The sequence below is a fragment of the Peromyscus eremicus genome, chromosome 2, assembly GCF_949786415.1.
Source record: "Peromyscus eremicus chromosome 2, PerEre_H2_v1, whole genome shotgun sequence".
In the NCBI taxonomy this organism is placed as follows: Eukaryota; Metazoa; Chordata; class Mammalia; order Rodentia; family Cricetidae; genus Peromyscus; species Peromyscus eremicus.
In genome coordinates, this window is record NC_081417.1 from 15648956 (window position 1) to 15660180 (window position 11225).

General features: G+C 43.2%; 1 long non-coding RNA gene across 1 annotated transcript; it reads right to left on the minus strand.

Annotated features, from left to right (window-relative positions):
* Positions 1 to 613: 613 nt before the first annotated feature.
* On the minus strand, positions 614 to 1533 carry LOC131903349 (uncharacterized). Its single transcript, XR_009377505.1, has 2 exons — positions 1009 to 1533; positions 614 to 936 (listed from the first exon to the last, which is right to left on the minus strand). It is a non-coding gene; the product is annotated as an uncharacterized LOC131903349 (long non-coding RNA).
* Between the last annotated feature and the right edge of the window lie 9692 nt (positions 1534 to 11225).

Consider the following 11225-nt stretch of genomic DNA (forward strand, 5'->3'; position numbering starts at 1 on the left):
ATTGTCACTAGAAATTCAGAGTGAGTGTTCTGCATGGTAATGTGGTACATCATTGCTGGATCCCGAGGCAAGCCGGGGACATCCTGGATCTTATGCATTATGCATGAGAGGCTGTAAGAAATAAAGGATCAATCATCCTCTCCCTCAGATAACATCGATCATTTGCTACACATTATTTGGCTGGTCTCTGTGCAGATTTATTTTCTCCAATGAGAACAAGATGCAGATTGCCTGTTTTCTTAATGAGCAATGACATCAATCTAGCCAACTCTACCTAACGTATTGGATGGCTTTTCCTCCTCTCTCTCACTCTCTGTCTGTCTCCTGCTCTTGCTGTCACTCACTCTAGCTCTCTTTCCCCTGCCCTCTCCTTTCTTCTCCCCCTTCCCCCTGCCCCTCTCCGTCCCCCTTTCTCTCCTTCCCCTCCTTTCCTCTCTCTTTCTCTCATCTCCTCCTTCTGTCATGGTTAGAAGGAACATGGACAGCTTCTGAAGACCGTGCCAGCTCTTGTGACGGGGTGGTGACAGAGTGGGAAAATTGGGTCTAATTCGAGGTGATGAAAAGTCTCTTTCTTTCCCTTTTTCCCTTTTTAATTTAAAACAGTGCCTCACTCTTCGTTTTTCCAGATGGTTTATTCCGAGAAGCTGATCTACAGAAAAGGCCAAGTGAAAAGTCACTCAGAAACAAGAGAGGGGCGAGATGGCACGTAGAATGCATGAATAGGTAATGATGCTGGGGTCTTCACAGGCAGCCCAAGCGCAGTCACTGGGGAAGTAGTAGCTGCCAATCAGAGAGCATCACTCCCAGTCTGCCGTAGTCAATACAAGGACTTTTCATAGCAATGGGACCCTCAACCTGTGTCCTTTGAAACTAACCAGAAGCCTTCCCTCTGCTTACAGTGTTCTTACTGAGGTCACCAATCAGCAGCCTCCGCATCTTGGAAGGAATGGTATGATTTAGGACCTGAGAGGAGAGCATGCCACCCTCCTCCCCTAATTAGACACACACCTGCTGGCTAAGGGAGGCAGGATCTTTACACACTGACCAGCTGAATTTGGGCAATCGGAGGTTGTTGGAACATATTCTCTGTGACAGTTCTTGCCACAAGCAACCTTCCTGCAGGCTCAGGTCCAGGGAAACACTGCCTACACTCGGGCAGTGAGCAGAGCAAGTGGGCTGTTCCCTTAGTTAACTGTATGTGTCGTCTTGATTGAGGTTAGAACCTGTTCTGAGGCCTTCCTGAACCAAATCACATCCCCCTTCCCAGGTCTCTGTTAGGACTAGGTTCTAAGAGACCCTACAGAGGTCGTGTTTTGTTCTCCAACCAGTCTCACTGTTTGGAAGCGGTGGAATCTTTAGGAGCTGGGACCTGCCTTGTAAGTAAGACACCAGAGGATCAGGGCTGTGATTGTCACAGCCCAACCCCTGGTTTCTGCCTCTTTTTCTGTGTATTGGTCCATTGTGATGTGAGTAGCTTCTACTGCAGCATGTTCATGCTGCCATGGCAACCGGAGCTGCTCTTCACCACCAGTGATGGACTCGGACTTCCAAAGCTAGTGAGCCTTAAGCTCCCCCTCAAGTCGTTTTGTCAGATATTTTGGTCACAATGACACAAAGGTAACAACACACTGTGGAATCTCTAGGGAATGGGGCTTCACTGGCAGAAGTGGGTCATTGGGGGCAGGACTTTGGGGTTATAACCCCAACCCTGGCTGCAACCTCTTTATCTGCACCATCCTGAGATCAACCTATTGTTTGGGGAGTTCAAGCATAAGGCTGCGTTGATGATACTCATATAATTGGCTCCTAAATCATCTTTTGATTTTTTTCCCCCAAGTATAGAGCCTTACACTGCAAATATTAAAGTCATCTCAGGATGTTTAGCTCATTGCTCTAAGCTGTCAAGGTTTCTTATCTTATGAACGGCATATTCTAATACAACAACAACAACAACACCTAGAAGCCACAACTGTTCTAAACCTCCCATTTCTGAAAGCTCTGACACACTCAGCAAAGCTGTGTTCCTTGGTGTCTGTGCTGTGTTTATTTTCGGCTTTGTCGACTCGTGGAGCATAATAGTACCCAAATGTGTCTTTAGAAGGCAAACTTCCGGGCAAGGGCTGCGCTCTTTGTTTTGGCACATGCTACCTATTACAGAGCTCACTGTCCACCTGGGGCTCTAGATAAACAATAACAACCCGGGGGCATGTCTCGCCCGAGGGACCGACCATGTGGGCCCTTTCAGGCAGCGTGTTAGCTTTCAGTACAGAACATCCGCGTGACAATTTCACTTGGTATCGGATTCGCTGGTCTCTGTGCACCTGTCCCACCTGGAGCCTCTTTACTGTTTCTTGCTTTTGCACCGCCGTGGGAGTCACTGCTGAGAAACCACATCTGGGCTTGCAGACGACGCTTGCCTGAGTGAATGTTAGATTCTGACCCCTTAAAAAGCTCCCTCCCTTGTTTCTCAAGGCCAAACCCCTCCCCACCCTATATGGCTGCTAAAGTGTGAGTCCGGATCATGGTCAGTGGATCAAAGCTACACTGGAGGAAGCTAAGTCATGGGAGAGGGTAATTGCTTGGTTTTCTTTTTCATTAAAATCAATTAGTAAAAGTAGTATATTCATATACTTTAGAAAAAGAGACTTTGGTGTTGGTTTCTTTCTCCTTATGTCCAGAGGAGATAGGGAGGGAGTTTCATCTTTCTTTTGTGAGCTTTAAAAGGAATGGTTTCAATCTCTTCAAGCTACATACTATCATCTGCAAGGCAGAAAGGAAGGAATTCTGGTCTGCACCAACAGATTTGAAAACAAGTGTCTGCTTTGCTTACAATAGAATTACATTACCAGCATTCTCTCAATCAGTGCTTTTTGCAAGAATTAAAATGGGCGTAGTGGTGCCCACCTGTAATCCCAGTATTCTGGAGTGTGCGCCTGACGAGCGGAAGCTCATTTCCGTCTTTGGCTACATAGAGTTCAAGGCTAGCCTAGGAGACATGGAAATAATTTGAAAAGATTAAAGTGGGTCTTGAGGGGTCATTTGAAAAACAAAGTTAAGTCACACCATTAAGTAGCTGTCTCCTGAGGAAAGACCACTCTTTACCAAGCTTCTCAGTCCAGATTATCTGCTTCAGCCAAAGTTCGTCCTTTAATAATGCTTCTACTCTTTATCCAATGGTCTATCTCAACTGTCCTCTGTTTTGCTTTTAAAATCACAAGTCCCATCTCACATGCTTACTTCCAAACTAGCCAGGTGACAAATTGTGTCAGGAAGGTTGGCTAAGCTGTGGGTGACACACATACCTGGAACTGGATCACCTGTGTGGTCACGCATCTTTGGTTCCAAAATTAGCTTTACTTCAACATTGACTTTAAATTATGCCTGAATTTTCAGCTTATTTTCAAATTAACCAGTTCAGTGCCCTGATTTTTGGTCAAGTTATATACAATGGAAGCCAAAAATTGCAGCTCATATCTATAAATCTGCTATTTAGGAGGATGAGGCAGGAGAATTGATGTGAGTTCAAAGCATGAGCTACCAGCCAGGCAAATACAGCAAGATGCTATCTTGAAAAGTAATATATAAAATGGGTTCAATGTTTAGTGAGTTCAGCATTGACTGTGTTGTTATTTTTCCTACCCGAGGTTTCTTCCCCCTTTTTTATTCTGATCTAACACTGTAATTACTGTGACGGAAGATGTTACTCTCAGGATTTTGAGGGTGGAGTGAAATCACTGGGTTTTCTGCTGATGTCCTTGTTGACTGTTCTGTTTTATTTTTTCAATACACTTGTATTATTGTCACACACACACAAATACATAAATACAACCTGCTGAGCCCAGTTTTGTTATTTGTGTGCATATGATTTCTAAGACAACTAATGATTACTGAGAAAGAGAATTAGCCCCTCCTAGGCATGAACGCCAATTAGCTGTGCAGTGCAAAGTAGTCAGCCCTAGACTGTGGTGATATTTTAATTATACCGAAATGTGATTTTATTTGTATGTTAATAAATAAAGTTTGTCCGGAGATCAGAGGTCATTAGCAGAGAGCCAGGAATAGAAGTCAGGTGGTGGTAGCCCATGCCCTTAATCTGATCACATGGCAGGCAGAGTCTCGGTGTGGTCAAGGACACAGCCAAGCGTGGTGACCCTTGAGTCTTTAATTCCAGTACCAACCATAGAGACCAGGAGGTCTGTACAGACAGGCAGTGACGAGGAAGTCATGTGGCTGGGCTTAGAGCCAATGAGAAAGCAGAACAGGAAAGCAATGAAACTCAAGACACACAGGAAGAAGGTCTCTCTCTCAGGGGAAGGACGGCAGTGAGTGGTAAGCTAAAAAGAGTCGTGGCTCTTGCTCTGATCTCTGGGCTTTTACCTCTGTATTTGGCTCTGTGTTTCTTATTTAATAACACCGTTTAGAATTTTGTCTACGCTAGACTCTTTGCCCTGGTCCATGGCCAGAGGAATCGCAGTGAAGCAACCACCTGTTTCCATACTCCATGTTATCATTCTTCTTTGGAGATGTCTTTCCAGGTACGCTCTCAGGATTCCTACTGGCCTGGCCTTGCTCTAAACTCATGGGGTACATAGAGTCCTCCACACCTGGCTTGTGGTGGTAATGACAGTTGGGACCACTTGTGACATCTGTGTGCACACACTACTCACAGTTATCCATATCCTCTTTCCTTCACGTACGGTGAGGCTGGATCTATTTCTAAGAATAGTCACTGCCTTCTGAATCTCAGGGATGTTCTGGTCTCTTTTGTTCTTTCTCTTCCCAAACATCACAGAAGAATGCTGTAGTAACGTCTCTCAAGGCCAGAGTCTGGCCAGAAGTAAAAAGTGAAGAGGCCTCTCTACTGTACATTATCAAAGGTGTTTTCATCTGAGTTGGTTTCTGTCCCTCACACATGCTCTTTCAGAATGGCGGCAGAAGCAGGAGAGAGCAGGCTGTGGGGACAAGGTGGATACTGGCACATGTGCTTTGTGACTGCCCTAGATTCGTCTTGCTCCTATCTAAGCTCTTTTACATCACGACCTCTCCCACTGTTCCTTGGGAAAGCTGACCTAGTCACCTTCTACTGTAAACTTTCTCGTGCTTGCCCACTGCTCTCACGAAATAAGTAAGACTGTCTTACCGCCCGCCATCAAGGCTTTGGGGATCTGCCTTCTGTGAGCATCACTCACAGCCCCGGAGGGCAGTTCTTCCTCTCCTCTGCTGTGCGTTTGTCTCGTTACTTCTGAACACAGAGGTCACTCCCCTGCTTCTTACTTCCCAGTACAGGACCGCGGCACACGGGGTTTCATCTGCTGCACGAGCTTGTTTTCCTTTTCAGGTTTGGTCACAGTTTCAGCTTAGCCTTTCTTTGCATGATTGTTGCTTGGTCTCTGGCAGAGGACTGCGAGATCTGCATGCCAGTTCTGCAGAGGACTCATTTGCTGCAGGCTCTAGGGCAATGCCTGAGGCATCGGGATGAATGCAAAAATGGATGAGTGCAATAAGGCAGAGATGCTATTTAACCTGGACCTCCATGGGGCTGTGAAAAAGGACATTCTAGAAAGAAATCAACAGCATGAAAACCTGGATAAAGGGCACTAATGAATGATGAGGTAGCATTGAGATTCAAGTGAGAATGTTGGGGAGGTAGTACCACATAAGTTGAACCTCATGTCCTTTGGGAAAGTTAGATACAGGCTTGTATGTCTTCTGAAACTGAGATTTTATCCAAGGAATAAACCTGCTATGTGATAATGTAGGAAAACACTGGGTAGCTGGGCACACCTGAGGACATGGCTGCTTTCTCCATGGAAGACGTGATGGACTAGGCCCAAGTCAGAAAGGTAAATGAGAGGAAGCGCTGGAGTTTGCAGTGAATGGGATCCTCAGGGGAGGAGAATGGAGGGCTGCATTCTGCATTCTGCACTCTGAAGACAGCTTGCACTGATACTCCAAAGGGTCTTTTCTATTCACACCAGAATGGGAAACAGTTAACTCCATGAGAGACAAGCAGGTGGGAGGGAGGGAGAGAGGAATAGAGGGAAAAAACAGGGAACAGGCATGCTGGAGAACAGTTTGTGAGAAGTGAGCTGAAGGGTATCGGTATTGACTCCTGTCTACTCTGAACATCCCGGCCCAGAGGTCTTCTGATTCAATGCCTACTTGTATCATCTGTTTTGGTTCCTTTGGCCAATGGTGGGGGCTTCTCTGAATCAGGAGGTAGCAGGAATCCTGGGCCCTTGAATACTTCCAGAGTATTCTGTTTAATTGGGTAATTTGAAAAGGAATTCCATGTCTTTCTTTGGAAGACATTTTGGGTCATTCAGTTGTTGCATGGATATATCTCACTTAGGGTTAAAGGGGGAGAGAGAGACACACATATGTCCACATAGGATTGACCCAGTAGTTAACGTCATCCAGAGCTTTTCAACCTTATAACAAAGCTCTAAAAATTGAAACGGAACTCCCCTGAGGGGTGTGCATCTCAGGCATGCTTTAGAAAACATGTGATAGTATCTCAAAAAGAGGGACCATAGAGGCCAGGAGACAGGCACAGGTTTAGGCTCACAAATGGAGGGAGGGAGAGAGGGACAGAGGAAGGGGAGCGGGGAGGGAGAGAGGGACAGAGGAAGGGGGAGCAGGGAGGGAGAGAGGGACAGAGGAAGGAGGGCGAGGAGGGAGAGAGGAACAGAGGAAGGGGGAGCGGGGAGGGGGAGTGTTGAGTGCAAACCGTAGCTATGTTGTAGAAAGTGAAGTGGAGGAAGAAAAAGTAGGAAAATCAATCGGATGTTCTTTGTTTTCTCATCTCTCTAAGAATATCTCTATTTGTTGTCAAATGAGAGACACAAAGTACTTACCTCAGGAGTAAATGGGAGAATTAAACATAATAAATTAATAAAAGTAGGATGAGGGGGACACTGGGCAGAGTGGCACATGCCTATAATTCCAGCATGTGGGAGATGGAGGCAGAATGATCACAAGTTCAAGGTTAACCTGAGTTATATAGTATAAGACCCTGTTAAATGAAACAAACTGGAAGGTATATGTGGTAAAGAGATTGCACATACATGTGCACACACTTACCATTATCATATTCTTATCAATATCCCTGAGAGATGATAGTTGCTTAAATTTAAAGAAATGGATGCATTTGAAATATTTATGGCATGAGAAGGTAAAAGGGGGAAATGGAGAATGACTGCAGCATTTGGAATGTGATGGAGTCATTGCGTGATAATGGGCAGGAGATGCAGAAACCTGCTGTCCTAGCCTCAGACACAAGACTTACCACTCCCTGGGCTGTGCTTTCAAAATGTTCAATTACAGTAACTTAGAGATGGGTCTGGCTTCTCAACTGCTGTAAGGTTCAATTTCTTCACTTGTGGAAATGAGATGATACTAATGTATACGGGTGCCGTCAACACAAATTGACTACGTAATCTCAGCAAAAGAGAGTAAGAGTGTACGTAAGCACATGAAAAAAAGTAAATCATGAAACCATTCTACTTAATTAATGAGCAGAGCTCTAAGCCAGCAGAGAGGAGTGGAATCTAGTATGCCTTCACTGACTGGGCACCACATAGCAGTCCTCTACCTTTTGATCGCAGAAGTTAAATGATGTTACTCTAGCTGACATCAAGGACATCTGGAGCCAAATGCTGATTGTTATGTCTTTCTCTTGTTTTGGTAGGAGGTTAATGGCTCCATAAAAGGGTTTGGGAGTGTGAGGCTTCACCTTTTCCTGAGGATTTATATGCAATTAATGGTTGCTGGGGGAGGGGGGCAGAAGTGACGTTTTCTTCAGAGTGTTGGCTACTGTGAAGGTGTCCATGTTCCTGTAAACAATCTGTCACTCATGCCCCTGCAGACAATGAAACTCAACGGTTTATAAAGAAGATGTGGAAGTAGAAGGGATTTTCGTTGGGAAGAGGAAGACAATTTACAGCAGTGGGTGATGGGGGCAGATATGATTAAAATGTGTTGTATACAGTTATGAGCATGTCATAATGAAGAAAGAAAATGCCACAGGGAGCCTGTTACTTTGTAATCTAGTAATTTTTTTTTTTTTGTTTTTGTTTTTCGAGACAGGGTTTCTCTGTGTAGCTTTGCGCCTTTCCTGGAACTCACTTGGTAGCCCAGGCTGGCCTCGAACTCACAGAGATCTGCCTGCCATGGCCTCCCGAGTACTGGGACTAAAGGCGTGCGCCACCACCGCCCGGCTCTAATAAAAATTTTAAGTAAGTAATAAAAGTTGTTTAGCTTAGGACTCTGAGATGATGAAACCATGCCTTTATGGTTATATTAAATAATGAAATAAACTGCTAATGTGATTGGCTATAAGAGAAATTTTGTCAAAGGAAATTCTTAAATCAGACTAAAATCTCAAATTTTGTGTTCCAAGTTTTCCAGTGGATGGTGGTAACTCTAGTTACCACTTGGAAGGACTCCAAGACAACTGGGGGTGCCTTAAAGAAACATCTGAGATATAGTGTGCCCACTTAAAAGGCCTTAAAGCAAATGATTCTTTGTTGTGATAATAGGATTATTTGCTGGAAAAATGGAAGCCTTTGCTTTGGTAATCTCGGACTGTTAAGGTGCCATGGAAGGGGGTACAGTAGCATGACGCACCCATTAAGAACATGAGTTGGGAGACCCAAGACTAGTTCTGATGTCACCGCTTTCGTCACTTTATAATTATAACAAGTCACTTATATTTCTGCACATCTGTCTTCTTCCCAGTGAACTGAACAGCTGGATTTGTTGAGAATAAGTCCCTTTTCTCACTTTTAGCAGTTTGTAGAAGCACTTCAGAATTTTACTTCTTTTTGGCAACATTTAGCAACACCGGAGTTAATCATCATTTGCTATTGTCTAGAACTTAAATGTCTCCAGAAGGTCCATATGTTCACTCCCAGCTTGGTCTTAGTAGGAAGATCGGGGGACCTTTAGGAGGTGGAGCTCCGTAGGTCACTGGTAGGAGAACACGACCTTGAAGGGGACAGTGTGACTCGGGTTCTTTCTTCCCTCTTTCTCTTACCTTCTGTGATGTGCCACCACAGGCCCATAGCAACGGTGCCAATCCGTCATGGAGTGAAACTTCAGAACTGTGAGCCAAAATTAATCTTTTCCTCTATAAGCTGATTGTTTCAGGCATTTGTTACAGTAACAGAAAGCTAATTAGCATAGTGTTAGTGATCCACTATGCAGTTTTATTCCAATTTTATTCATTTATTTTCCTTCATAGAAACATTTTTTATTTGTTGTGATTTTTAAGTTTTGTATTTACTTATAAAATTTCAAACATGCTCTGTTATCTACTTACCTATCATCAGTCTATTTATCATCTATCATTTTCTGCCATTATCATTTCCCCTACTAAAGAGAAAGACTACCCAATGTCTATATAAGGGAACAAAATAAATGACTAGCTTGTATTTGCTTAATTTTCTTTTCCTTTATATATACTCTGTGTTTATATATGTGCATATGTTATATACACAAACATTGTATGTATATGTACATCTGTACAAACACACATATATGCAGTGATATTCTGATAAATGCTTACCAGAAAACTCTCCTGGAAAAGAAAAGCAGTGATTTGTAACATTCGCCAATTTCTATGGGGGTAACTGTTCTCAGTGGGGCCATATATTAAGCCACTGAACACTGAGCCAACAAAAGATTCACAAAATCGGCTCTTGCAAGCCAGCACTAGGTAGTTCCAGCACAACACTGAATACAGGCAGCCTGCTGGGTCCTAACTTCATGCTAAAATACTCATTTTCACCTGTATATTGAGTATTGAACACCAAACATAAAACCAAGAACAGTAAGCATGCATTTTATGTTTTATTTTTGTTTGTTATGTGCCTGACCCTCAGTTATTTTAATGAACATTTCTCACCCCCAACACACCAATATGGATTACACAAGCATATGTATGCACACATATCCTGTTATTAACTAAATTTTGTTAACTTTTTTCCTATGTCCATGCCTGATAGAATTATTTGTAAGGAAAAGATTCTGAGATGCAGTGCAGATTAGCTTTTCTTTGTTATCTGTCCTTTCAAACACAAACTGAGGAGGCTTGCTCAGATATCTGTCTGTCTGCAAGGTCCTTGACTTTTAAGCCTTTCTCCCAAGTGTATCTGTATTTGTGCTCACTATGTTTATGACTAATTATTTATCAAAGGAGTTAGGGCTGGAAATTGTTAAATCACCAAGTTTGGAAATGATGTAAATTTGATAAACTCAAAAATCCCCAAAGCTGCACATAGTAATTTGGTATTTAGTCAATCACAGAAAGGCTACAACACTAACTGTTGACTGAATGATGAGCACCAAACACAGAGTGTAATTAACACAGACAGAAGCTTACTGCCAACAACAGTTTGAAACAATTTTAGTTCTCTATTTCCTGCCAACTTTGATATATAAAGAACCCTTCATTGCATGATTGAGAAAATTTGTTTTTGCATGGGGAATTCAGCTTGTCCCCCAGCATCTCCAGAATAGTGGCTCTCACAGTGTAGAAACTTAATGGGTATTTGTTGGATTGAACCAGATCTACAGTTTTTAAAATTGGTCCTCAGACACCACAATTGTGGTAAATAAATTCTCATTGAATTTCATGAACCAGTGATAATATGTTCTCTGTACCCTTCTCTAGTAAGTGAGCCAATGATAGGCCAGTGAGCATTTTCTAAGGGAGAAAATACAAGGATAAGCACTCATTTCACAAAAATTCTTCCTGGGAATTTGAAGTACGTGCTGAATGAACATGCATATGAGGAGGAATGCTCAGTCCCAATTGCCTATGAGCAGGTCATCTGCAGCAAATAAAAGGATGTTTTTGTTTTGCTATTTTACTGAGCCTTAGAAAATGATGTATGGTTGTATAAGATGTAAGGTGTGTGTGTGTGTGTGTGTGTGTGTGTGTGTGTGTGTGTGTGTGAATATCAAACATTTCAAATGTGTCCCGTTTATCACAGTGATACAATCAACTGTCATTTACAGTCTTTGAGTGTCTTTGGGCTACAGTTTAGTCACAAACTCCCCTGTGTACCATATTCACTTCTGTGGCGTTGTCCTCATGGATCTGTAGCGCTGAATACTTGAAGTTAGTTAACACAGTTAGGCTTCCTCGTGCCTGTGCATCACACAAGCTGCTCCTGCTGCTTAGCATCAGCCTCTTTCCACCCCAAACTTAGCTTGCTTTC